Raw genomic sequence first — 6,049 nt, forward strand, 5'->3', positions numbered from 1 at the left:
CGAGGCGGGCAGATCACGAGGTCAGGAGATTGAGACCATCCTGGCTAACACGGTGAAACCCCGTCTCTACTAAAAATACAAAAAATTAGCCGGGTGTGGTGGCGGCGCCTATAGTCCCAGCCACTGGGGAGGCTGAGGCAGGAGAAAGGCGTGAACCCGGGAGGCAGAGCTTGCCGTGAGCCAAGATCGCACCACTGCACTCCAGCCTGGGAAACAGAGCAAGACTGTCTCAAAAAAAAGAAAGAAAGAAAGAAAAAAGGAATCTCATACAAGAGCTATGTGGGTATAAAGCATAACAGGACACTTTTAAGCTAGGTGACTTTGAGTGAATTATTTAGTTTGTATCTTTCTTTGTTTAAAAAAAAAGATGGTTTCCATATGGTCCTTATAAATAATAGATACAATAAAACACACAAAATGCACATGAGTTGCAGGTATCAAGTAAACAGTAAGGCTCACTGTAGCACATCTGGCCCAGCAGCCCCCAGATTCAGATGCTGCACACTCCTGGGTGCTCACACTGTTTTTCCTGGCACACAAAACAGAGTAAGCATCTCTTTGGGTTCCTTCCAACATTTTACTCATACAAAAGATTAGTGGACAAGAGAGACTATGAAGGGTTTCATTAGGGTGCTTAAATCATGTATCTCACAACTTCACAATCACTATTGGATACTGCAGCTTTTCAAAGCACCATCGGGACGGCCCACCAGGGTGAGGATGGCAGGGTTCCCTCCACCCCCTCACAAGGCACTGGGTTGCTGGCTTCCCTGCCCCAGAGTGTGGTCAAACTCCTCCTGTTTATTAGCAAGAACAGTTTAACTCTGCTCTGGCTCCTCCCTCTAAAAGTGCATATAAATAAACGCATCCCACGTCCACTAGCTCAGGGCCCAATGAGGAGACAGATTAACAATCACTTTTTGGTACTTGAAAATGCCTTAACTCAAACCTGCCTAAGTCTTTTTATTAAAAACAAAACAATGAGGCTGGGCATGGTGGCTCATGCCTGTAATCCCAGCACTTTGGGAGGCTGAGGTGGGTGAAACACGAGGTCAGGAGATTGAGACCATCCTGGCTAACATGGTGAAACCCTGTCTCTACTAAAAATATAAAACATCAGCCGGGCGCGGTGGTACGCACTTGTAGTCCCAGCTACTTGGGAGGCTGAGACAGGAGAATTGCTTGAACCCAGGAGGCAGAGGTTGCAGTAAGCCGAGATCGCACCACTGAGCTCCAGCTTGGGTGACTGAGCGAGACTCCGTCTCAAAACAAACAAAAAACAAAACAAAACAAAGAAAAACCTCAATGCTTTCCCTGGGAGACAATGAATAAAGTATTTTCTTCAAATAGTACATCAAGACTGCACAGTTACCTATCAGAGGTACAGACTAAACCAGTTAATTTGATATTTACAGCAGGAAATAAAAATGTGAAAATTCATTTATTATTTTTCTCATTATACTACCAAGTATTTAGTTATGTTAGCTAATAGGCTAAACTGTAACTTAACAAATAAGCCCAAGTTGCACTATAAACCCAAGTTTAATTAACAAATATAAATGCAAAATGAACATATATTTAACTTTTAGAAAGGAAATTTTAAGAAGGATACTTCATAAATTTGTTCACGATAATACTGGTTGAGAATGTTCAGTCAATGTTTAAGTATTACCTGAAACATTACACATTTTCACTCGATTTCTCAAGCCTGGGAGCACTAAACTAAAATACAGATGTACACTTAACCAGCTCCATGAGGTAAAAAAGAAAATAGAAGAAATAAACCTTGTCTGTTCTATATAATTTTTCTGTTTTAAGAATTCATATGTCCCCAAGGATGGCTAGACCTAAAACCCTGGTTTCCTGATTCTAAATCCATTTCTTCTACATCTTGGAAATAAAGCATAAGAGCAGCTGGAAACAAAATTAAATCATAACGGCTAAACATCTGAAGTTTCTTATATGTTCCAATATCCTAGATAGATATAACTATGCCAAGTTATAAATCTGCCTAGTTGTAAATATCGTAACATCATGGACACATCTTGCATCACTTTACATGTTTAGGTTATGAATTCACTATACAGAGATTTATGTACTACTGAGAAAAACTAAATTAACAAATAAGATATAATTTTAACATGAGTTCTTCCTTACATTGAGTCATAATTCCTCTCCATATAAATTTGACCCTTTAGTCTGGGAAGTAAAATACATGGGTTCTCATATTTCTTGTTTGAACAAATAATTAGGCTTCAAGCATAAGTATGAGATTTAAGATGGAGATCCAAACCACAGACTTTCCACAAAATCCAGAATGCTGTATTTAAAAGGGTCTACGTGTATCTAATAACTCAGCAGTTCTCAATAGCAATGATTTTGCTTCCCCAATCCCCACCCATTAGTGGACAGCTGGCAATGTCTGGAGACATTTTTGGTCATCACAAAGTGGGGGTGGAGGTGGGGTGCAACTATTAGCATCTAGTGGGTAGAGGGCAGAGGTACTGCTAAACATCCTACAATGCACACAGGACAGCCCCCACAACAGAGAATTATCAGGTTCAAAATGTCAATAGTGCAGAGGCTGAGGAACTCTATAGTAACCAGATTCAATAGATAAAAGTTCAATAGATAAAAAAACTGTGGCCTAAAACGTTAAAGAACTTGCCCAAGATCAGGGGAAGGTTCACGAAGAATCAAAACTAGAACTCAGCTGGGTGCAGTGGCTCATGCCTGTAATCCCAGCACTTTGGGAGGCCGAGGCGGGCAGATCACGAGGTCAAGAGATCGAGACCATCCTGGCTAACATGGTGAAACCTTGTCTCTACTGAAAATACAAAAATTAGCTGGGTGTGATGGCGCACACCTGTAGTCTCAGCTACTCGGGAGCCTGAGGCAGGAGAACTGCTTGAACCTGGGAGGTGGAGGTTACAGTGAGCTGAGATTGCGCCACTGGACTCCAGTCTGGCAACAGAGCAAGACTCCGTCTCGAAAACAAACAAACAAACAAAAACAAACAAACACTGAAACTCAGGTGTCCTGACTTTTAAACCAAACTATTTCCTACAAAGTTAGAGAATGAAGATGAAGGTAGGGAAAAGAATCTTCCAGTTTGTAGCATTGATTGAAAGCTAATCCACTCGGAGGTTATACGGTCTCTATCAGAATTAAACCACTCCCCAAAAATACTTTTTCCCTGGAAACTCTTGTTTCCAAAACTCCATTCAACACATTTTTTGGTTGCCAACAGACCAAATAAAATAAATCCCCTATAAGGCACCAAAGATAATACAATAGGGTCACCTAAAATAACTCTGCAGAGGTCAAGGTGGATCACTTTAGGCCAAAAGTTCAAGACCAGCCTGGGTAACATAAGGAGACCCCCCCCGTCTCTACAATTTTTTTTTTTTTTTTTTTAATTAGCCGGGCATGGTGGTGCATTTGGGCCCACGAAGTTGAGGCTGCAGAGAGTCATGATCGTGCCACTACACTCCAGCTTGGGTGACAGAGCAAGACCTTGCCTTCATAAAAAGAATTCCACAAAGAAGATTCTTTCATCTTTGGATACAATGCCTGCTCTTGAGCATGAGGCAGCTTTCATCTTTTACTCCTGTGCAGTAAAAGCTAAATAGCTTTCTATCAGCATTCATTTCTCTCTGGAATAGAAAATCACCTCAGTTTCAAGCATTTTATATTGAATACTGTGTAGTAAAGATTTTGGCTTTACCTAAAGAGAGGTCTGGGCTTTGCCTTGGCTTCTGAGAGGTGATCTATGTCATTTCTGGTAGGAGTGTTTTTGTTTAGGGTGACATCAGCCACACCTGATAGTCTTAAGGTTGAGGTGGCTATGCCAGGAAGACCAACCATGTGATGTAGGATAAGGGATTTGGGTTATGCAGTGTCAGTGGACCAGGAGGCTGGATTCAATCAATCAATCAATCAAGCCTATTAATAAAGCCCCAATAAAAACTCTGAACACTGAGAATAAGCTTGCCTGGTTGGCAATACCCCACGTACACTGTCACATATCAACACGAGTAAGGCAATGCATCCAGAGAATAGAAGTCTCAAATCTGGAGGCTTCTAGACACTGCCCCTATGCATCTCTCCCTTTGGCTGATTTTAGGGTGTATCCTTTCTCTATATAAACCATAACCACGAGTATAATGGTCTTCAGTGAGTTCTGAGAGTTCTTCTAGGGAATTATCAAATGTAAAAAGAGTGGTTCTGGGAATCCCCTGAACTTGCTGTTGGTATCAGAAGTGTGGGTAATGCCCATCTTGCTAGACTATTTCCTTCTCTAGCTAAGACGCAGGCTGCAATGTTGTGAGCTGCCCTGTGGAGGAAGTCACATGGCAAGGAACTGAGGGAGGCCATCAGTCAACAGCTAGCAAGAAACTTAAGTCCACAGTCTCACATTCTGCAAGGAACTGAATGCTGCCAACAGCTACATGGGCTTCGAATTGTATCCTTCCCTACTCAACCCCTGAAGTGAGGCTGCAGCACCAGATGCACTTCAAATGCAGATCCTGAAGCAGACAATCAAGCAAAGACACGCCAAATTCCTGACCCACAGAAACTGTGAGATAATAAATGTGTTATTTTAACTAAGCCATTCCATTGTGATATTTTTCACACAGTAATAAATAACCACTACAATAGATGAACAGTGGTATTCTTCAGCAATGCAACATCAGAGGAATGTTTCTAAAATGCAAACAGGATCATATTTAAGTCATCACTGGCTTAAAAATCTCTACATGGTCTCTCACTGACTGCGGACTAAAGCCCAAATACTTTAGCAGGATATAAAATACTTTCTTTAATCCAACCTCTATTCCCCCTGTCTAGTCGCATCTCTTAATATGGTCCATTCCCCTGACTACTTCTCTCTCTCCCTCCAAGCTCCAGCAGTATGCAAAACAAGTTACAAATTTTCTAAATGATCTACCCCCATCCCCTCCCCAAGGGGAGCACGTGATGCTCCCCTTGCCTACAATACCTCATCACCTGTGCATACCCTCCTCTCCTATCCTCTCTATAGAAGTCAGTTTGGGTGCAGTCTCCTTGACCCCCAGGCAGTTTGTGGCTTCTCCCAGGTTATCACAGAACTCTGCATATTTCTGTGTAGCAAGCCCTACCATGTATTCTAGCTGCTTGTTTGCTGCTTTTCCTGCTGACTTAGAGGCTATAAATGTTCCTTGAGGGAAGAAACTGAAGTTTGCTTATCTGAGTTCACGTGTCTGAAGTCCTGGCACAGAACTGGCGTTCAATAAACTTTTATTAAATGAGTGAATGCTAATAACATTGTATTCACTGGTCATAACTTTTCAAGGAAAGTTGTTCCTCACAAAATAATTTTCTGTAGTACAAGGTATCAAAGTGTACCATTAATGAAACTATGAATCTCTAAGATTCTCTAAATTTGGACACATGGTATCTATCCAGCTTACTTGTCAATATCTTGTTAACCTGCCACACAATACAAAACAAATCAATGTCTGTTGTTTCATTATTATATATTTCACAGTCTTTAAAAAGTTTTATTGTATCCTTGAAGTCATAAAACCAACAATTTATATCAACTCAAGCCAGACAATATCACAACTAAACTTAAGATAATTCACATTCAAATAAAAACGTCAGTATTCAAGTCTTAGTTTATTTAAGCTTTGATTTGAAAGGTTCTAAAACAATTTTGACTAGAAAACAAATTGGTATTCTTTCATTTTCTATTTTAATAAAATATATATCCATATTTGTTAAATTTTTAGATTAAAGAAGAAAATGTTAATTTGATTGTTAAAAGCACCAAGGAGGAACTTTTTAAAAGTGACTCTTTAAAAACATCTTCAGAGTTGCTTGTATGGTATCTACAATGCCACTTTAAGTTTTAAAACCCAATTTCAATATTAAAGTAATTTTATAAAGTTTCTTTCATTCAGCAAACAAAAGTATCTTTTACTATCAACCTCAAAAACTATAAATTGAATTTACTTTTAAAAAGCTAATTTTTATGGATCAGTTTTTCTTATATGTAACTAAAATA

General features: G+C 39.8%; 1 protein-coding gene across 5 annotated transcripts in view; it reads right to left on the reverse strand.

Moving 5' to 3' along the window:
* Window positions 1-6,049, reverse strand: part of CENP (centromere protein P) — a 275,211-nt gene that overhangs the window by 190,173 nt on the left and 78,989 nt on the right. The window lies entirely within an intron of this gene.

This window comes from Macaca nemestrina, chromosome 14 (genome assembly GCF_043159975.1).
Source record: "Macaca nemestrina isolate mMacNem1 chromosome 14, mMacNem.hap1, whole genome shotgun sequence".
NCBI lineage: Eukaryota > Metazoa > Chordata > Mammalia > Primates > Cercopithecidae > Macaca > Macaca nemestrina.